The sequence below is a fragment of the Hemiscyllium ocellatum genome, chromosome 17 (genome assembly GCF_020745735.1).
Source record: "Hemiscyllium ocellatum isolate sHemOce1 chromosome 17, sHemOce1.pat.X.cur, whole genome shotgun sequence".
Taxonomy (NCBI): Eukaryota; Metazoa; Chordata; class Chondrichthyes; order Orectolobiformes; family Hemiscylliidae; genus Hemiscyllium; species Hemiscyllium ocellatum.
Genome location: NC_083417.1, coordinates 42,414,013 through 42,437,045, shown reverse-complemented (window position 1 = coordinate 42,437,045; position 23,033 = coordinate 42,414,013).

The window sequence follows — 23,033 nt, the reverse complement described above, 5'->3', positions numbered from 1 at the left end:
TCCACCTCACCCATTAAATCATTTAAAATAGCTTTTGCCCAGTGTAGTTAGTGATTTTGCATCAAACTTGGATAGTTTGGTGTTGTTCTTGAAATGACAAAAGGCAAAAATTCTCGCAGCTCCAACAGGCAGGGACCCCTCCCCCATCTTCTCCCGCAGCAGCAGAGATGTCCGCAGCTGCCTCAGGGGACTTACCTGCAGAGGCGAGCCTGCTCTCCGCGATCAACAAACTTCAAGAGAAAATCGACACTCTTGTTGAGGAGTCCCGGTCCAGGTGAGGGTCAATCTCGGTCATGCTGCAGAAGCTCTCGAGCTGCGAATCCAGACCCTGGAGAAGCGCATTGATGATCTCGATAATCAGGGCCATCAGAAAAATATTTGGTTGCTGGGCCTTCCTGAACGGGAAGCACAAGGCCAGCATATAGACTTTTTGAAGCGATGGCTCACACAGTTATTGAAGTTGAAGTTGGGACCGGGACGGGTGTGGGTGGAGTGGGCCCATCGGGTTGCTATACGCAGGCCTAGGTCAGATCAGCACCCCAGCCCAGTTCTAATCCCACAGCAATGCTACAAATAAAAACAAATGCTCCTGGAAGCCTCAAGAGCCCTAGGGAAGGATCCCCAGGCCGTGATACACAAGGGCTCCAGAATAATGTTATTTCAGGACTTCTCTCCAGTCATGGTCTGCAAGAGGAAGGCATTTGATGAGGCAAAGAAGCATCTGAGAGACCTAAATATCCATGTGTTATCCCCTAACACTTCTTCAGCCATGGAGGATCCGTTTACAACTTTGGGCTGCCGGAAAAAGCAAAACAATTCTTGGATTCTCTTAAATAGACTGCGGGACTCGAACCGTATGGATAATGACTTTTATTTACCCCCCCCCTTTGTTTGCCCCTCTTTATTTTTCATCCTTCTTCCACTCATTTTTCCCTGGGGGTGGGTTGGGTTTGGGGTTGGGGTGGGGGGGGGGGCTTATTCTTTACTCTTCCTTTGGTTTCTTTTTTATAGTCCGTGTGGATTACTCAATTTGTAGATGAGGGGGTTTTGTTTTATCTTGCCTTTTTCTTAAGAGCGGGTTTTCTTTTTTCCTCATTTTACTTAATTGCCTAATAATTGCTGAGGTTGTAATATTGTAATTTTGTAATTTTATATATTTCTATTTTTTTACTTTGTCTGCTAAATGCACCCAGATGTTGGGGGGTTACTCACTTTCAACTCTGGTTTTACAAAATATTTGAATTTGTCTACTCCACTCTATAATGCTTGGGCTGAGGGCAGGACCCGAGCTAGGAGAGGTTATGGTGGGGTTATCGATAGGTAGTTATGCCCCCTGGGAGCAAGGGGGAAGTCTCCTTTCAAATATATTTTGCGTTGTTTTTTTCACTTCAGGATAGTTTTTAATTGTGTTGGTTTAAATGTTTTAAAGAATTTTTGTATTTGTGAAATTCTTATGGTCTTTATTCAAGGTTCGTTGAGTGGGGTTCTTCCTCCTAGGGGTATCTCGGGCACCTGGACGATTATGGTTAGCTATTCGCTTAGATGGTGCACCTGGAATGTCAAGGGGAGTAATTCACCAATCAAAAGAACAATATATTATCAAGTCTCAAAAAAGAAAGTGTTGATGTAGCTCTCTTACAGAAGACACATCTACTTGACAAACAACATATAAAGCTACAACAGGGTGGATTTGATCAGGCTTTTCTCATCTTTCAGTTCAAAAAGTAGGGGAGTAGCCATTCTTATTCAGAAGAATCTTCCTTTCCAAATGTTAAGCCAGATAAAAGATGAGTCTGGATAGCATATATTGATCAAAGCACTAGTACATGGAGAGGAATATGGAATTTTGAATCTTTATTGCCCCTCCGGTGCACCTCTTTAAATTTGTAATGGAAGCAGTTCTCTAAGTTGATGGCTTTTGGAGTCCACCATACAATTATAGGAGGAGACTTTAACTGTATTATGGACAGATAGAATACCTAAGAGCACTATGGGTATATCTCTGAGATCTAGACAATTGACAGGTCTGAATAAGGAGCTTGGGCTAGTGGATGTATGGAGGTGCTTTCACCCCCAGGGTAGAGATTTTACTTTCTACTCTAACCCATACAAGTGCCAATTGATATGTTTTTGACCCTCGACCCTTTTGAATTCCATATTGTCTTGTAAAATAGGTAATATAGCTATTTCTGATCATGTTGCAGTATATATGGAAGTCAAGATCAGGGATGATGGAATAGGCCCCCAACATTGGCGTATGGATCCCTTCTTATTGAAGGATAGCAAATTTATGAAGTATTTTTTGCAGGAATTCAAATCCTCCTTGGAAATTAGCTCAGGTATGGCCATTAACCCATCGATGATGTGCAAGGCTTGATCATCTCATATTCTGTGACCTGGAAAAGACAAAAGGGAGAGCAACAGCACCTGCTCGAGGCTCACTTGAAGGCAGCTGAGACAGCATATGTTGACAGACCTTCCATTACTAAGCTACAAAGGATCACAGCCCTTAGGACAGCCTTGAATACCACACTTACTCAAACAGCAGAGAGGGAAATATTATTCGCAAAGCAGAGATTATATGAATATGACGATAAGCCTGGCAGATATCTAGCATACCTTGCTAGAAAAAGGCTCCTCAAGCCATTATGTCCATTAGAAAAAGTGCTGGTACCCTGACTTGTGATTGTAAAAAGCCTTTAGAAAGTTGTATTTTGAACTGTATAAATTGCAGGACTGTGCGGATAGAACTGAGAAGATGTAATCCTTTTTGAAAAATCTGACTTTTCTGGGTTTAACCTCAGAGCAGGTGTCGACCTTGAATGCCCCCCTGACAACCCAGGGAGTACTCGACGCGGTTAGGCAGCTCCAGAGTGGCAAAGCGCCTGGAGCAAACGGATTCCAGGTCAAGTTCAATAAAGAATTTATAGGGGATCTGGCCAGGCCACTCACAAATATGTTTAATTGTTCACATAGTCAGGGTTGTCTCCCGCCTTCATAGAGAGAAGCAAATAACTCTCTTATTCTTAAAAAGGTAAAAGCCCCAGAAGATTGTTCATCATATAGACCCATACTCTTATTAAAAGGATTTGAAAATTCTTTCTAAAATGTTAGCATTAAGATTGGAGAGGGTCTTATCATACATCATAAAACAGGACCAGACGGGGTTTATAAAGGGCCGCAGGTCAACAAATAATATCAGAAGGGTCTTAAATATGATACAAGCCTGCCAACAGGGAACAATACCGGGTTTAACTGTCTCCTTGGACGCAGAGAAGGCATTTGATTGGGTAGAATGGCCATTTCTTTCTTATACACCTGGAAAGGTTCGGTGTCGGAGAGGTATTTAGTAAATGGGTTTCAGTGTTATATAATGATCCTAAAGCAGCGGTGATCACTAATGGTCTAAGTTCGGATAGCTTTAATGTTGGCAGGGGTTATCGTCAGGGATGTCCTCTTTCACCATTATTATTCACACTAGTGATTGAACCACTGGCGGAAGCTATACGAACTGACCCTAACCTAATGGCTCCGAGGGTTGGATCAGGCAAACAGAAAATCATTCTATATGCGGATGATGTCCTCCTCCTTTGGTATCCCTGCCCCACCTAATCCAAGTGATCAGCTTATTTGGTATGTTTTCAGGCTATAAAATCAATTTCATGAAATCTGAGGCCATGCTGTTGGGAGGTGTTGCCAGTGTGTCTAATTTACTGGACGGATCTTGTTTTCCCTTTCGGTGGTCACTAGAAGGTTTTCTGTACTTAGGTATTTTTATCACCCCAGTATTTGGTCAGCTGTATAAAGCCAATTTTGTGCACTTATTAGAGACAATAAGACAGAACCTTCAACGCTGGGGAGATCTTGCAATATTCTGGTTAGGCAGAGTAGCCCTAGTTAAGATGAATATCCTACTTCGTCTTTTATACCCCATGAGAATGCTCCCCCGATGCTGCCAAGGTAGGCATTGCGTAAGCTTTACGGCTGGCTCGGCTCCTTTGTTTGGAATCATAAATGGCCCCTTATTAAATTAGAAAAGCTGCAGCTTCCACAAGCAAGGGGAGGATTGGACTTTCCAGATTTTAGGAGGTATCAATTGAGCTCCTTATTGTCCTATGTAGCTGATTGGGTCTCTTGTGACCCACAATCAATCTGGCTAGATATTGAGAGCTCCCAAGCAAAGTGTCCCCTCATCACTCTTTTATTTATGGACAAGGTGAGAGCTATTATGGACTATTGTAAAAACCCTATTGTATTAAATACAATTAAATACAAGATGAGGGTAACCTGCAAAAAACCTCTCCTTATACTCCTATAGTGGGAGCATTGGGGTTTCAGCCAGGGCTGACAGATGCTACATTTAAAACTTGGAAGTCCAGAGGTATCTCCTGCTTGGGAGACCTGTTCGATGGGGAGCAGCTGCACCAGAAGTTTGGATTGCCTAACAGGGACCTTTTTCGGTATTTCCAAATATGAGACTATATACAAAAGAAGGAGAAAGTGAGGTCTGCAGATGCTGGAGATCAGAGCTGAAAATGTGTTGCTGGAAAAGCGCAGCAGGTCAGGCAGCATCCAAGGAACAGGAAATTCGACGTTTCGGGTATAAGCCCTTCTTCAGGAATGAGGAAAGTGTGTCCAGCAGGCTAAGATAAAAGGTAGGAAGGAGGGACTTGGGGGAGGGGCGATGGAGATGTGATAGGTGGAAGGAGGTCAAGGTTCCAGCAGGCTAAAATGTACCTACAACAAATGATGGACAACCTGTACCTACAACAAATCCGAAGCCTCCAGCAACACTCCTCCCTCCGGATCCTCCGCTCCACCCTTGCAGCTATGTGCCGCTACCTACATTCCCTGCAATTAGACCTACCCCAGCTCAGGACAACACTCTCACAGACTTGCAAAGGACCTCTACTGTTCTTCATCCACAGAAGAATCCATACACTAAACAAACAGTTCTTCCTAGCCATATCAGAAATTAAAGACAGTAAGTACCAAAAGCTTTCATGTACTTACCCCCACACTCTGGGTTCCTCAACTGTTCCAGAATCTTCCATCGGCCTCCGAAATCAGTCCGGCGCCATTAACCACGCGGCCGCTACAGCGCCCGCGGCAACAACCGCCGCCGCCGACCATGACGTCACTTCCGCCCCCACCGACCTCGCGGCCTCCGCGATTGCCGCCCAGACAACCGCCTCCATGATCGCCAGGAAGACCATTGCCAACGGATTCGCGACCCCCATGGCTGTCGTGAATAACAGGGTTTCTTTCGCCACAGCCACTTCCGCCCCTTGGGTTGCCGTTGCTGCAGCCACTTCCGCCCCCAGTGACATCACTAACCTGCACGACCACAACGCCTCATGTGTCTCCGCCCCCACGCCGATCTCCGTCACCACGCCTAACCCCGCCCCCACACCAATCTCCATCACCACACCTAACCCCGCCCCCACGCAGATCTCCGTCCCCGCCCCTGCACGTAACCCCGCCCCCACTCCCAACTCCAGTCCCACAGCAGGTCCTAGCTCCCAGCCCTGCAGTGTTTTCACCATCCCTCCAGACCTCCCCCTCTCTGAGGTTGAAAGATCAGTCCTCAGCAGAGGCATTACCTTCATTCCCGTATGCTCTCGGATTAACGCGTTCAACACACGGCGAGACATTGAACAATTCTTACGCCACCTTCGCCTCTGTGCCTGCTTCTTCAACCAAGATTCTCGCCCACCCTCTGACGACCCCTTCTCCCGCCTCCAACACACCCCATCCACCTGGACGCCCGGTGCTGGGGTCTTACCCGCCCTCGATCTCTTTACAGCCAACTGCCACCGCGGCATTAACCACCTCAACCTGTCCACCCCTCTTATCCACTCAAACCTCTCACCCTTGGAATGTGCAGCCCTCCACTCCCTCCGCTCCAACCCCAACCTCACCATCAAACCGGCAGACAAGGGAGGCGCGGTAGTAGTTTGACGCACCGACCTTTACACCACTGAGGCCAAACGCCAGCTCGCGGACACCTCCTCCTACTACTGCCCCCTTGACCATGACCCCACCTCCCACCACCAAACCATCATCTCCCAGACCATCCATAACCTCATCACCTCAGGGGATCTCCCATCCACCGCCTCCAACCTCATAGTCCCACAACCCTGCACCGCCTGTTTCTACCTCCTGCCCAAAATCCACAAATCTGACTGCCCTGGACGACCCATTGTCTCAGCCTGCTCCTGCCCTGCCGAACTCATCTCCCAATACCTCGACACGGTCCTGTCCCCCTGAGTCCAAGAACTCCCCACCTACGTTTGGGACACCACCCACGCCCTCCACCTCCTCCATGATTTTCGCTTCCCTGGTCCCCAATGCCTGATCTTCACCATGGACATCCAGTCCCTGTACACCTCCATCCACCATCACGAAGGACTCAAAGGCCTCTGCTTCTTCCTTTCCCGCCGTACCAACCAGTACCCTTCCACTGATGCCCTCCTTCGACTGACTGAACTGGTCCTCACCTGAACAACTTCTCTTTCCAATCCTACCACTTCCTCCAAATCAAAGGAGTAGCCATGGGCACCCGCATGGGCCCCAGCTATGCCTACCTCTTCGTAGGATATGTGGAACAGTCCATCTTCCGCAACTACACTGGCACCACCCCCCCACTTTTTCCTCCGCTACATCGATGACTGTATCGGCGCTGCCTCATGCTCCCACGAGGAGGTTGAACAGTTCATACAATTTACCAACACCTTCCACCCCGACCTCAAATTCACCTGGACCATCTCAGACTCCTCCCTCCCCTTCCTAGACCTTTCCATTTCTATCTCGGGCGACCGAATCAACACGGACATCTACTATAAACCAACTGACTCCCACAGCTACTTAGACTACCTAGACAACACCTCCTCCCACCCTGCCCCCTGTAAAAACGCCATCCCATATTCCCAATTCCTTCGTCTCCGCCGCATCTGCTCCCAGGAGGACCAGTTCCAATACCATACAGCCCAGATGGCCTCCTTTTTCAAGGACCACAGATTCCCCTCAGACATGATCGACGATGCCCTCCACCGCATCTCCTCCATTTCCTGCTCCTCTGCCTTTGAGCCCTGCCCCTCCAACCGCCACCAGGACAGAACCCCACTGGTTCTCACCTACCACCCCACCAACCTCCATATGCAGCGTATCATCCGCCGTCATTTCCGCCACCTCCAAACGGACCCCACCACCAGGGATATATTTCCCTCCCCTCCCCTATCAGCGTTCTGAAAAGACCACTCCCTCCGTGACTCCCTCATCAGGTCCACACCCCCCACCAACCCAACCTCCACTCCCGGCACCTTCCCCTGCAACTGCAGGAAATGCAAAACTTGCGCCCACACATCCCCCTTACTTCTCTCCAAGGCCCCAAGGGATCCTTCCATATCTGCCACAAATTCACCTGCACCTCCACACACATCATTTACTGCATCCGCTGCACCCGATGTGGCCTCCTCTATATTGGGGAGACAGGCCGCTTACTTGCGGAACGTTTCAGAGAACACCTCTGGGACACCCGGACCAACCAACCCAATCACCCTGTGGCTCAACACTTTAACTCCCCCTCCCACTCCACCAAGGACATGAAGGTCCTTGGACTCCTCCATCACCAGACCATAACAACACGACGGTAGGAGGAAGAGCGCCTGAGAACCCTCCAACCACAAGGGATGAACTCAGATTTCTCCAGTTTCCTCATTTCCCCTCCCCCCACCTGTCTCAGTCGAATCCCTCGAACTCAGCACCGCCTTCCTAACCTGCAATCGTCTTCCTGACCTCTCCGCCCCCACCCCACTCCGGCCTATCACCCTCACCTTGACCTCCTTCCACCTATCACATCTCCATCGCCCCTCATTCCTCATTCCTGAAGAAGGGCTTATGCCCGAAATGTCGAATTTCCTGTACCTTGGATGCTGCCTGACCTGCTGCACTTTTCCAGCAACACATTTTCAGCTATATACAAAAGAAGACTACACTGATAAAAGAACTCCTACAAATCAGATAAATAAAGGAGAGTGCTATGGCCGATGAGGCCGCCCTCTGTCAGTACTCTTTATCACTCATTATATAAGAAAGTATCTAAGGACATGGAACGATTATTTAAAACCTGGAATCAAGAATTAGGGTTGGAAGTCTGATCAGAAATGTGGGAGGACATCTAGGAAAATGGCAGGAAGATCTCTGTTTGTATTAGAACTCAGGCTATTCAATTAAAGATACTTCACAGGGCTCATATGGCACCTGAACGACTCACAAAATTCAAGGCAGGACCATCTCCATGTGTCCTAAATGCAAAGTAGAAGTTGGCACTCTCACGCATTGTCTATGGACATGCCATAAGATCCGCAGGTATTGGGATAGAGTAACGAATCTTGGGTACAGAGATTAGATCGGATCCATTGTCCCTGCTTTTGGGCTCTTTAGATTTTCCCTCCCTGGATGTGCACGAGAGGAAATTATTTATCATTCTTTCCTTTTGTGCAAGGAAAAATATTTTAGTGAACTGGATAGCTGAAGGCCCTCCAGGACTCTCGAACTACACAGGTTAATCATGGAATAAATCCCTCTTGACTTCTTTACAAATATGGTGCACCAAAAAACAGAATTATTCTATAAAATATGGACTATATTGACACAGATAATTTGGCCATACTGTTCAGGGCTTTTGTCTAGCTGTGGTAATGGTTCTGGCTGGTTTGGGGATCCGTATAAAATTGGATTTTATTATGACTTGATGTAAATCTATTTTGAGCATGCATCTAGTTAATTAATTATTTTGTTGTTTATTGCTAGTAATGTATGATATTGTATTTTATGCTATTTTGTTGTTTGTAGAATACATTAGTAGTTAGTTGGGTTTTTCTTTTTTTTGGTTATTATTTTTTAAAAATTTATTTAAATTTATATTGATGTTTATGCTTCTTTGTATTACTTTTGTAATTTTGTAAAAAATCTTTAAAATGTTCTTTTTTCAATAAAAATATCTATATAAAAAAAACAGATTAACTTGCTATATCCTCAATGAACATATAACATCCTGGAGGAATATCATTGAAAGTAAGAGGCCAAGTATTGGCAAAGCACCAGTAAACATGAAGAGAAATCATTGAATCTTTCTATGTAATTCTCCTTGAATGAGACAAAGGGAGGGCTTGGTTGATATGAAAGTGGTGGCGCAGCTGTTAGTGCTGCTGCAGGTGGGGAGGGGGAGGGGGATGGGAGATTGGGGGGGGGGCACGGTGTCCTGAATACATTAGTAGGCACCGTAGAGATCATACAGACGTAGTAATGTGGGAGGATTGTGTGAGTGAGAGTGAGTAAGAGAAGATGCTGCATATAACAGTGAGAGTGGTGGACCATGAACATTGGTGGGAGGTAGTTGCAGCAGAAAAACAGATCGTGAGATACCAGAGAGAAAACAGTGACACTTGCCCTAATGTAGCAGAGAAAGTCATTGACCTTTTTATTGCATTGTTGCATATTTCTCTGAATTGTGAAAATAATACTGTCTCAGGTAGCAACCTCAGACCAGGAGGACAGCTTCTGGTGTTGCTGTCGCCTCTGCTGGTCCTGAGAGAAGTCCACTCTACATCACCCAGTCTACCAGGACCTCCAGGTCCTTGTCTGTAAAGCAGGATGTCAATTTACTCTATCCGCATCTTTGGGGCAAACAACAGGAGCTGTGTTGGATTTCATAGTTGAATTTTCAAATGGTGCCAGTGCCAGGAATCTAGGACATCCCAGCAGCTACTGTGAATGGGATTAGATGAGACTAGTGTCAAAGGGGTGTACTTCATAAGCACAGAGGCGAGTTTGGGAGGATAGCATGAGAAATATGAGAACAATCAGAAAAATGAGAAAACCTCTGTGATCTCGCCAAAATTGACACATTCCAATCTCTGAACAGACAAGATCTAAGATGCCAGGTATGTCATCTTAATTTTTAAATAATTGTGTATTCATTTTGGAAATAGTTGTTGCAATCAAATTAGATTAGATTACTACAGTGTGGAAACAGGCCCTTCAGCCCAACAAATCCACACCAACCCACCTATACCCCTTACCTAACACGACAGGCAATTTAGCATGGCCAATTCACCTGATCTGCACATCTTTGGACTGTGGGAGGAAACCAGAGCACCCGGAGGAAACCCACACAGACACGGGGAGAACGTGCAAACTCCACACAGTCAGTCGCCTGAGTCGGGAATTGAACCCAGGTCTCAGGCGCTGTGAGGCAGCAGTGCTAACCACTGTGCCACCATGCCGCCACTGAATAATCATCTTGTAAATAGTTGTTGTAATTGTGTGCTCAATTTGTAACTAGTTGTTGCAATTACTGTGTGCTCATTAATTCTTGCACTTAGGTTTAATTTCACCATTTGGGTCTTTTGTTTGGATTTCTTCATAAAAATTTAAAATTGTGTTGTTGCCTTTGCCTCATCATGATCCTTCAATTTCAGCTAGGTTTTCAGCCTCGATCCAATGGGTTTCATTGAGTTCTCTTCAACAATAAAGTGTAAAATCCACATTACCATTGAAGGCACATATACGTAAAACCTGCATATTGGGGAAACAATTACTTTAAATCATAGGCAGAGCTGAAAGGCCAAACAAAAACTGCTCTACAAGATAATAATGGTCTACAAGATAGCTACCAGTGACAACCATCTCCAACTGCTAGCAGCAACTGAAATGTTCCCAGTATCCCCCTTTCATTTTTCCTGTTCAGTAAAACTGTGTTTTCCTTCTGGGTAGGGTCAGAAACCAGCCGACCTTGTAATTTTGAGGCCCAGACTGACCAATCTCATTTCTGACCTCAGCAGGACTCAAAGTTTCACTCCTATTTGATGACTGTTCAGTGTCAATAAAAGGATAAGGCTTGGGTTTCCTGTTTTCCTTTGTCGGCAGAGCTGATTTGTTACTTCTTAAGGTATCTCTGCAAACACTGAATTTGGTGTTTTGTATTTGGTTCTGAGACACGTAATTCTGTGATTGTTTTTCTCTCTCTCTCACACACACACACACTGTAAAAAAATGTGAATGTGCTGATTAATAATTATTAATGAAGCAGATAAATTCGAGTTTTCAAAATTTAGCATTTTGCTTTCTTCTCATGTTATTTCTTGCTCTGTCTCGTTTTTTTCTGTGCTTGGTAAAATTGTGAAGTTTCAGGCATGTGGACATAAAAAACATATATTGGTAAGAAGTTAGCACAAAAATGTAGCAAACATTTTGAAAATTAGGTTGCGCATAGAAGAAGCATTGTAATTTATAGCAAGGCATAGAGGTATCAACAAACAATTAACCTAAAGATCTTTTATGCAATGGCATGACATCAGAAAGGTGCCATATGGAGAAAAGGGCGCTCTGTAGAACCAGACTTAAACCTTTTTCTCTGCATTTAACTTTTTCTGCTAATTAGGGCAGAAGAAAATAGCTGAAGAAATGACATAAAAAGAAAGGGACAGAGGTGAAATCAGGCTCAGAGGAGAAAAGAGAAAGAAATGGGCCAGAAGTATAACGAGAGTCACCAGGAGGCAAGGATCAGGAGATTGTAAAGCTAGTCATAATTTAGCTGCAGGGTCTTGAGATAACACAGAGGGAGCAGAAAATCAGTGAGGAGTCGACAGAGTAAGTTAAATAGTCTGAGACTGATTGTTTCCTGTAGTTGAACTGGAAAAAAAGTGCAATTAAGAGAATCAGTCAGTGTGAGACGGAGATTAGGTGTTAGATGACTGGAGGCACTGATTTCTAGTGATCTATGAACAAGTTCTGCTGTTCCTTGTCGATCAAACAATAGAATATTAATGCTGTGATTTTTAATGCTAAGTGGAAAGTAATTTAATTACAACCAGAGTGCTACTCCATTAAGAACAAGCTAATTAGTATATTGCATTTTTCCACTATATTTTCCATGTCCAAATGTGGGCTATACATGAATATTTCATATTGGCTTAAAAACACCAACGTGCAGAACATTTAGAACAACATAATGGTGTCTGTCAAGTATTATATAACAACTGATTGGATTTCCAAGCATGCTAAGATACATTTAGCTGGAAATAAAATTAAAATCAACAAGCCGCTCTGCCACGCTGAGCAAATGTAGAGATTGGCAACGTCCCTTCTTCAGTTCCTAGCTTGCCTTAAACTAACTGGGGTCAGCTAGACTGATACTGGTCTTGCACAATTAACCTCAATAATCTTGGAAGGGAGCTATGTTAACTCTTCTGAGCTTTATCCACTGTGCCAGAGTTCCCAAAATCAAATAATCCAGTGACATTCATTGTCCAGCTTTACACATGAAATGTTGTGTGATGAATGAAGTACTGGACACCAGCTAGCACATGTGGAACCACATTCCTGTCTGAGTTTCTGGAAGAGACAGAATAAAAAGTCTAGAAAGGCAGTGCAATTACAAACAAGTTTCTAGGCACTGGAACGTTTGTAGTTTGTCAGAACAGCCAGAAGGTAGGACAGCAATATTTTTTTTACAATGGTGAGGAGGGAGATGGATAACGTCTGACCTCTGCCTCAATTGGGCTATGACTTCCAAACTCATGTCCCAGTTTCTATAATGGACATTCCAGGTGTGCCGTGGCATGTCTACTTGCACATGCTATTAAAAGCAGGGAATCTCCTCTTCACCATGTAGACTGTGGTGGTCTCAGCCACGGAGATCAGGAGCAGATGCATCTGTTCAATTACACACCCAATCTGCTGTTATGACCAGACCAGCGGCAGCATTCTTCAACATTTTAAGTTCTAAACAGGATACTCCAAATTGTTAAGCTCCTGGGTGAAAAGGGCCTAAGTGGCTCACCTGCCCCTCATTTAGTTGCAATCAGATTAATTCAAAAACCGACCCCTTCCCTTGTGGTTACCTTTCTCCCAGATTCAACTGAAGTAATGTTTTAAAGGAGTCACTGTGACCAGGCTTCATTGAATTTACAAAGAATGAATTTATTAATTACAAAATGTGAGAAAAATTACCCTCACAACACACACAGACAAGGATTAGAAATAAAAGCTGTGTCCAAAAAAGAAAGTTCAAAACACAGATGGAAGTCACTTCTGAATTGTTTGTGAAAAGAAGACAATTAAATGTTATGGGCATTGTGGTGAAGCTCACTGTTGTATTGGCATTGGTAGTCAAATATTTGGTTACATGATCTGTAGTTTTGGAGATTGGTTCAGATTCTGTAGTGGTGATTCTTTTTGATTGTGGCTCATTCCAGCATTCAGGGTGAGAAAGAGCCCTTTTGTCATCCTGTTTTCCATTTCACTGGCTGCTAGCGAGCTGACTTTTAGCACTCACAGAAGGAGAGGGTCTTTACTTGTAACAGAGAGGTGACTATGTGATAGTTCTTTGCCTGGTACCTTCACTAGATGCTAAAGCTTGAACCCAAGCTGATACACATGAGAACCTTCAGTCCCAGTAGTGCACGCCAGTGGGGTTGAAATTAACTTTTACCCCACGTTCTTGTATATTGCTCAAAGGGAAAAAGAAGTATATCTAGAATTTGGGGTAACTTGCTGTTGAGGAGAAGGCCATTAGGTCTCTGGAATCATTATAGTCACATGATATCACAGTCTAGTCTGTTTTATTGACCTCCTCACCCCCCACCTTTGAAGGGCTATTGCCCTTTTGCATTTGTAGATGTGACATTCTGAGGATCTCCCTCTGTCTCTAAGTAGCCACTAACTTTATAAAAGCAAATTACTGCAGATGCTGGAATCTGAAACCAAAAGAGAAAATGCTGGAAAACCTCAGCAGGTCCGGCAACATCTGTAAGGAGAGAAAAAAGCTGATATTTCGAGTCTAACTGATCCTTTGTCAGCTTTGACAAAGGGTCAGTTAGACTCGAAACGTCAGTTCTTTTCTCTCCTTACAGATGCTGCCAGACCTGCTGAGATTTTCCAACATTTTCTCTTTGGGAGCCACTAACTTTACATCTGCAACCACTTTTGACTGCAGCTCCTTTTTAAAAAAAAAGTATAGAAGTAGGAGTTAAAATGTTCCCTGTACTTTGGGGTTCTGTGGTCATGACACTACCCATGGCTTTTCAGTGTCACCATCTCCATTATTTGAAGGCTACGATCTAGGCATCAGTAAATTTTGCAAACTGAACTGTATGCATACATATTTACTGTTCATTGCCTTAACTCAAAATGATCAGTTCAGTTTGGAAGCCTTTTACATCCTCACTCCACCCTATACTGTGTTCATTTTTATCATTTCAGTGAAGTGTCTTGAGTTATTTTTTTTACACTGAAGGCTCTACACAAGTATAAGATGTTTGTTTTGTTTTCTGCCACTTTGAAGTTTCCATCCTATACTCCTCGGACTGCAGATGTTTTCCATCCATGAGCTGTGGCCTTAATGTTCATCTGGGTCAATGATACAATCCAACTTCTTGTTCCACTAGAAGGAAGTGATTGACTTTGTCATAGTTTATCAAGGTGGATTAGCTGGTGCATGACATGCTGGGATCTCTAAGGTTAGGATAGATTTTCTTAAAAAGCTCCTGGCTTGTCTTAAACTTGGGTTTCTGCAAGATGTGTAGAATCATTGGGAACAGTTTAGCCTGGTTAATCAGTCAAGCATTGCAAATGCAACTGTCGGAAGTCCTACAGCAAATGATGATACTAATTCAGATGAAAGGTCCACTAGTGATAGAGGAACATTGGAGCATTATGGATGTTGGTGATGGAGCGCGTCTAACCTATGGCCTGAAACTGGGAACCAGATGAAAAAAAACATTTCTGGTCTGCACCAAGTTGCTAAACTGGTATCAATACCTAATTAGGTACACCACCACAGATGAATAATGCACTTGTTCAGCTTTCTAAATCAAAACTCATATAGTTTCCATTTTGACATTGTGTATCACAGTCATTTCAAAGTGCTGGTCATGTTTCCCAAGCATGAAATTGTTGTTGTATGATTTCTACTATTCTTATTGCTACCTATTAACCCTTTTCTACTTCAGCCTCCAAACACCTGCTCATTCATGGTATAGAGTATTTGCTATTATCCAGAGATGCATTGTGGTAGCAGCACATTTGCTGATAAGAGCAGAACAAATTATGCCCTGCATTTGTGGGAATCTGCTACCCAGCAGGTAGAGACTTTCTCCAAAGTGAAAGATGATCCCTTCATCACCTCTGACAAACCATGCATCAATGACCGATTTGCAGTTTTAGTGTACTGGGGTAATTTTTATTTGATAAAAATGTCAAAGAAATTTAATCTCACTGTTTAATCTATGAAAAATAATATTGTAAAATCATCTGTTTGAACACTCACTTTACATCTGCAACCATTTTTGACTGCAGTTCCTTTTAAATAAAAAAGTATGAAGTATGAGTTAAAATGTTCCCCATATTTTGGTGTTTTGTGGTCATGGCACTATCCATGGCTTTTCAGTGTCACCATCTCCATTACTTGAAGACTACGATCCAGGCATTAGTAAATTTTGCAAACGGAAAATTGAACTTTATGCATAACTTTACTGTTCATTGCCTTAACTCAAAATGATCAGTCCAGTTTTGGAAGCCTTTTACATCCTCACTCCACCCTATACTGTGTTCATTTTTATCATCTCAGTGAAGTGTCTTGGGTTATTTTTTTACACTGAAGGCTCTGCACAAGTATAAGATGTTAGTGTTAGTGTTTGAATTTTTAACACAGACACTGTCAAATTACTAATATAAATACAGAAAATATTCCAAATATTTGGCAAGTCTGTGGAAAGAAAAATCAGAGCTAACATTGATCATCTTCGATCCAAACTGGGAAACAGATGTAAACAGTTTGCATAAGGGTTGGGGGGTAGTGGAACAGGGCCAAAAGGAAGGTTGTGAGATAGTAGAAGGAAGGAGAAATTCAATGACAAAAGAGTTAGTCTTCCTGGACACCTCAAGGTTTGCAACCAAAATCTGGAAATGTGATGGGATATTATAAATATTTCCTGAGCTAATGCATGTCTTTGCTCGTAGTATGTAACTCGTACATTCTGCAATCTAGTCAAACACTTCTCGCACATGCTTCCTCATGCTAGAAATGCATGCTGATAGTCTGCTCAGTGGATAGAGTACTTTCATGAAAAGGTTTGGAGGGTGCTGTCCATCATGCTATGCAAAGGGATGTGAGACAGGTCAGTTTAGGCTTTGTGCAATTTACAAAAAGCAGGGAAGTTATCCCCAACCCAATTTCTGATATAGAGAAAAAATATTGGAGGGGTGTTCTATTACCCTATGCACTTTGAACGGTATGATCTGCCCGTACTACACGTAAAACAAAATGTTTCATTGTGACTAGGTATATGTGACAATAATAATTGATCAAATCAAATCATAGGAGAAAGTGAGGAGTGCAGATGCTGGATGCCTTCTTGGATGTCACCTGACCTGCTGCAGAACTGGCTCGAAGATAGAAGATAGAGGATGGTGGTGGTGGAGGGGTGCTTTTCAGACTGGAGGCCTGTGACCAGCGGTGTGCCATAAAGATCGGAACTGGGTCCACTGCTTTTTGTCAATTATATAAATGGTTTGGATGTGAATATATGAGGTATAGTTAGTAAGTTTGCACATAACACCAAAATCAGAGGGGTAGTGGACAGTAAAGAAGGTTACCTTGGATTTCAATGGGACCTTGATCAGATGGGCCAAAGGACCGAGGAGTGGCAGATGAAGATTAATTTAGATAAATGTGAGGTACTGCATTTTGGAAAGGCAAATCAGGGCAGGACATATACACTTAATGGTAATGTCCTGGGAAGTGTTGCTGAACAAAGAGACCTTGGAGTGCAGGTTCATAGTTCCTTGTGAATGGAGTCACAGGTAGATAGGATAGTGAAGAAGGCATTTGTAATGCTTGCCTTTGTTGGTCAATGTATTGAATATAAGAGTTGGTGGGTCATGTTGCAGCTGTACAGGGCATAGGTTAAGCCTTGTTTGATCCCCCAGCTATAGGAAATATGTTGTGAAACTTGAAAGGATTCAGAAGATACTTACAACGATGTTGCCAGGGTTTGAGGGTTTGAGCTATAGGGAGAGGCTGACTAGGCTGGGGCTATTTTCTCTGGGGTGTCAGAGGCTGAAGGGTGGCCTTATTGAAGTTTACAAAATAATGAAGGGCATAGATGAGGTGAATAGCCAAGATCTTTTCCCCAGGGGTGTGGGAGTGAAAAATTAGAAGGCATAGCTTTTAGGTGAGAGGGGAAAGAGTTAAAAGGGATCTAAGAAGCAACTTTTTCATGAAGAGGGTGGAATGAGCTGCCAGAGGAAGTGGTGAGGGCTGGTACAATTACAACATTTAAAAGGCTCTGGATGGGTATATGAATAGGAAGGGTTTAGAGGGATATGAGCCAAATGCTGGGAAATGGGACTAAATTAATTTAGGATATCTGGTTGGCATGGATGAGTTGGACCAAAGGGTCTGTCTCCATGCTGTACAGCTCTATGAGTCTAAGTAAGAAATTCAGAACACATTGTCACAGTCAGGCAAATTTCCATTCTCTGGGCATGCTTTGTGTATTGGACCATGTCTCCTTATGTCTGGTGATCTGCTTGGCAATAAGCCAGATATTGCCTCATCTTCCCACAAAGGTCCTAAACTAAGGAATGGAGAAAAGTGAACTTGTTGCACAATGGGGCCCTTGGCCTTTTTACTCAGCAGCCTAAGCAATCACGAGGAATGTTCTAGGTGACTTTGGAGTCTCACTAATGTCTGCTGCACAACTGAACTTATAGGGAGCTATCTTAAGTACCATCTGGTGAATTGCATACAATGCAGCAGAAGGTAGATGTGGGTACTGGATTCATCCCAATCGACCATCATTTGTTTTCACATCACGCCCTCAATAACTACTTAGAAACTGGACTTGTTTTGAGAGCATGTGTCAGTATCTGTTTCATTTCATTAGGACCATATGAAAGTTGATCTGCCAGAAGGAAGAATTTTCTTTTCATCCTTTGTCACCACTGCTCCTTCATACTTCCACCTATAAAGGGTGGAGGGTGCTTTAGCCATTTATTACTTACTGCATATCTTTTTTTCTTCAATTTAAAGATCAATTGAACTAAAGTTTTGTTGGTGAGGCTTGCTGCATGTTATGAAGTGCTGACTTCTTCCATCTTCCTTGTCATAAATTCAGCTTCAACAAAGAAAAACTGAAAATGGGTTGTAATGGTGCCTTGAGGAAAACTCTTCAGATTTATATTTCATCTCAGTCGACTGGAATTGACCTGTTCAGTTCATTTTAGTATCTGTGAATAAGAAACTTAGTTAGAATAAAGGGTAGGCTTTGCATACAAACCTGAATGCAGATGTAAAAATTGCAATTAATCCAGAACCAACCATTGTGTGTAGTAGGGAGTTCCATATTTCTGTGAGTGGAAGTGTCTCCTAATTTCAGTCCTTAAAGATCTGGCTCTAGTCTCTAAACTCTACTACCAAGTGTTATAAAAGGCAGTTAGTACCTGAAAAAGATATCTCAGATGATTTTGCAGAAACCAACACTTACAAATTGCTGGCAATGCTAGTATACCACAGTACAAACCAAGAATCATAAACTCCCAAAATAACAGAAATGGCCCCTTCCATTTTACTCCATCTGTTCTTCTTCATATTTTGAAAACTTCAAACAATGCACCCTTAAACTCCTAAATTCCAGGTAATAGAATCCTATTTTGAGTATTCTTTCTTTGTAAATTATCTTTTGGAGTCCAGATATCATGTTGCTAAATCCATGCTGCACTTTCCCTTCCTTATGCTGTCAATAGCAACCCTATTGCATGCAACTACAGTAAGTGAAGAGGTATTACAAGCTGAAAGGGAGAGGATTTGGTTTTGTGCCCCTTCTCCTGCCCATCAAAAGCTCAGCTGGAAGTTGGAGTAGTCACATAATGCATCTAGCTACAGAAAGAATTCATTTCCTGCCATTGCACTCCTAGTGATTGCTGTGTACCTTGTATTGAGTACTGCTCAAGCTCTCTGAAGAATTTAAATGTAAAAGGCTGATTTCAGCAATGTAGACAATCCACTGAGCAATTAATCCCATTATTTTCAATTGACGGCTCCAACAGAGTTTTTGTTGACTTCTCAAAGGTTCTCAGATTCATTTATGTTGTGGCAATTATAATCCTTCCCTTCTTCATTTGAGACAGCTGCTCTGTTGGTAACATATAAATGCCCTGACTGACTCTGAGGGTGCAACCATAGTTGGATGGAACTTTTGTGACACCAGAGATCTTTGTTTCCAAAAGGCTTCCGGGGAAACATCTGAGCTCTTTTTAAAAAAACTGAGCAGAAGTGATTTTAAAAACATTCTTGACAATTGAAACTTGTTTACTGTCAACAATGAACATTTGACAGTACACATGCATAGACCATGACTTTATTTTTAAAAATAACAATAAATGTACAATGTACCTGCCATAAAATAAAATTAGTTTATATTTCAATGTTAATAGAATGATGTCAATTTAAATATTGCACCAAATCTTAATACTGGGGGTTAGGATAGGGAGGAGGTGCCATTACACACACTGCTCTGAAACAATCAGTGTTATTAGCCTGTGCACCAGAAAAGCAGTCAGAGAGTGATTTTAATGCCTCTGCAGCCAATATTGGTAAATATTAAATGGGAGAAATGAAAGAGAGACAGAGAGAGAGAGCGAGAGAGAAATGACATGGAGAAAGAAATGATAGAGAAAAGATGGCAATGAGAATGAGGAAACAAAAAGATTGAACAAGACGGAATAAAAGAGGGACAGAACAAATGGGGAATGAAAGAAAAAATGTATACCCATAGAATGAGAGTGGGAAAATAGAGTTGGGAATGACTGTGCAATCAAGATCTTAGTGAAATATTGAAACTAAAACATATCACATGATTAAACTAGGTTTCAAAATTTCTTGTATTCTATTCCTGTACCTCCAGTGATATCAGTGAGTATAATGCATTTGAAACTTAAAGGGCACATGACCTTTCCTTTATTTTTACCTGTAACGTGTTTAAATCAACGACTTCCATAAAATTTTATGGAATTTTATTCCATCACAGAGTCTTTGAATAACCCTGTATCTCTGCTAATTTCAGGGCACCAAATATTGAGATAAAGGAACTGAGATTCAGGAAGCAAACAGAGAACCCCAGGCACTGCGTTTAGATTAGATTACTTACAGTGTGGAAACAGGCCCTTCGGCCCAACAAGTCCACACCAACCTGCCACCCACCCATACCCCTTCACCTAACATTATGGGCAATTTAGCATGGCCAATTCACCTGACCTGCACATCTTTAGACTGCGGGAGGAAACCGGAGCACCCGGAGGAAACCCACGCCGACACAGGGAGAATGTGCAAACTCCACACAGTCAGTCGCCTGAGGCAGGAATAGAACCTAGATCTCTGGCGCTGTCCATAGATCAACCGTAAAATTATAAACCTAGTTACAACTGGTTAAACAATGCATGACTTTTGATTGGTGTTTCCAGCAGCAATCCAAAAGTGGGAAAGACGAAGTTCCAATCACATCAATTTGAAGTTGTTGATGAATTTGAATATTGCTGCTGAGAGGGTGGGAATGTGAAGGTTCACAGAATGACCTGCAGGGAGCAGTGAATGATAGTGTGCAACTTGAGGATTTCCACATAAACTGCACTAATCTAAATCCTGACATTGTGGTCAGATTCAGAGGGACGACAGCATCAAGCCCTTCAGAAATCCAATCCATTATCATTGGCTCTTAGAAATGTTACTTGATTAATCCAAATTTTCAATGCTGTAAATATGTTTCTCTTACATTTCTGAAATGCATAACTCAACATAAAATTATTCTTTACCATAGCCACATTCTTTTCAAGATACTATCACAGAGTCTTTGAATAACCCTGTATCTCTGCTAATTTCAGATTGAGTAGTGGACTAACCTATAACCCTTCAAGACGAAACTCCTGGCTCCAAAGCTGCAGATTATATAGGATCAACAGACAGATCTTCTCAAACTTATTCCATGTCTTTCCCACAAACACAGTTACCATCAAAATTATTGTCCCTGAGAAGCCCAATTATCTCAATCACTAGCTACCTGATGAAGGAGCAGCGCTCCAAATGCTTATACTTTCAAATAAATCTGATGGTGTTGTGTGATTTTTAATATAGAATATTGGCAGCAAACAGTTGTATATCTGTGCATTGTAATGAGCAAATTAATGATTAATTGTAGCTAGCTGTCATCAGTATCAGTGAGTATGTTACATTAACACTTGTGTCTCTTTGACAGCATGAAGTCCTTTGTCCAGCTCTTGAGCTTAGGAAGGTTGATCACTATGTCCATTGGACTGAATAATATTGTTTGACTTTATTTAAAAATTGTAAGGATTTGTTATTTGAAACAAAAAAGACATCTGAGCATCCGTATTGCCGAGGTTTTCTGAATAATGCAATTTAATCTTTGGAGTCCAGAGCAATGGAGAGAATTGGAGACTCAAGAATTAAAGATATGTTGAGGTTTGTAGCCTAATCTCAGGGTACAGATTTATGATGGCAACTGAACCTGTGATTGTGTTCCATATTGTGTCTTTGCATCATGCACTCTTCTTCTATCAGTTTTCTGGCCCTGACTGCAGTGCAAAACACACTGCAACAATCAAATGGAACCTTAATCAAATACAGTCTTGGAATAAATATTGCATTGCAACACTTCAGTAAAGGAACATAGTGACTGGTTAAAGTGCCCTGCAAACACTCCAACAGGTTCAAAATAAAGTTGATTACAAATAAATGACCGATGAGAACAAAATAAACAGGAGCAAGAGTAGGCCATGTGGTTCTTCAAGCCTGTTGCACCTGTCAAGAAAATCATGGATCACCTTCAACCTCAACTCCACTGATACCCAATTCTCTTGAGTTCTAGAGAGTCGAATAGTCTAATCTCATTACCCTTAAAGGCACTCTACATCTAAGCACAGAGACACTTCTAAGGTGGGGATTCTAAAGATTCACAATCCTCTAAGAAATTTCCTCTCATCGATCCTAAAGGGACAATGTCTTAATCTGAGACTACACTTCCTTAGTTCTCAGTTGCCACTCAGCATCTACCCCACCAAGCCATTCAGAATCAATGAGATTACTTCTCACTCTTCTAAATTCCAAGCACAGTAAGTCTGTCTACATAATCACTTTTCAGAGGCCAACTTCTTCATCTATGATGTTATGATAGAACTATTTTGTCAATCAATTCTCCAAAATATTGTTTTCCTTGCAATCAAGACCCTTCCCATATATTTCATTTGTGAGTGCACTGGTATAATGGATTTATTTGAAGCCAAAAGATGGTGACTACTCTATCCTTACAGATATTTTGGTATATTTTGTATCACACTCCTGTCCAACCTGGCAAATGGGGAGCATTACTGATGTTGGGAAGTCCCATCTTGGCTTTTGGCCTTCATAGAATCAAAGAGATATACGGCACGGAATCAAATCCTGCAGTCCAACTTGTCCATGCCGACCTGATATCCTAAATATATCTAGTCCCATTTGCCAATATTTGGCCCATTTCTCTCTAACGCTTTCCTATTCACCTATCCATCCAGATGCCTTTTAAATGTTGTAATTGTACCAGCCTCCACCACTTCCTCTGGCAGCTCAGTCCCCACATGCAACACCCTCAGCTTGAAAAAGCTGCCCCTTAGATCCCTTTTAAATCTTTCTCCACTCACCTTACACCTCAGCCCTCTGATTTTGGACTCCCTCACTCCAGGTGAAAAAAAAACCTTGCCTATTTACCCATCCATGCACCTCAGGATTTTATAAATCTCTATAAGGTCACCCCACTGCTCCAATGCTTCAGGGGAAATAGACCCAGTCTATTCAGCCCCTTCCTATAGCTCAAAACATCCAACCCTGGCAAGATTCCTGTAAATCTTTTTTGAACCCTTTCAAGTTTCACAGCATCCTTCCTATAGCAAGGAGACCAGAATTAAATGCAGTATTC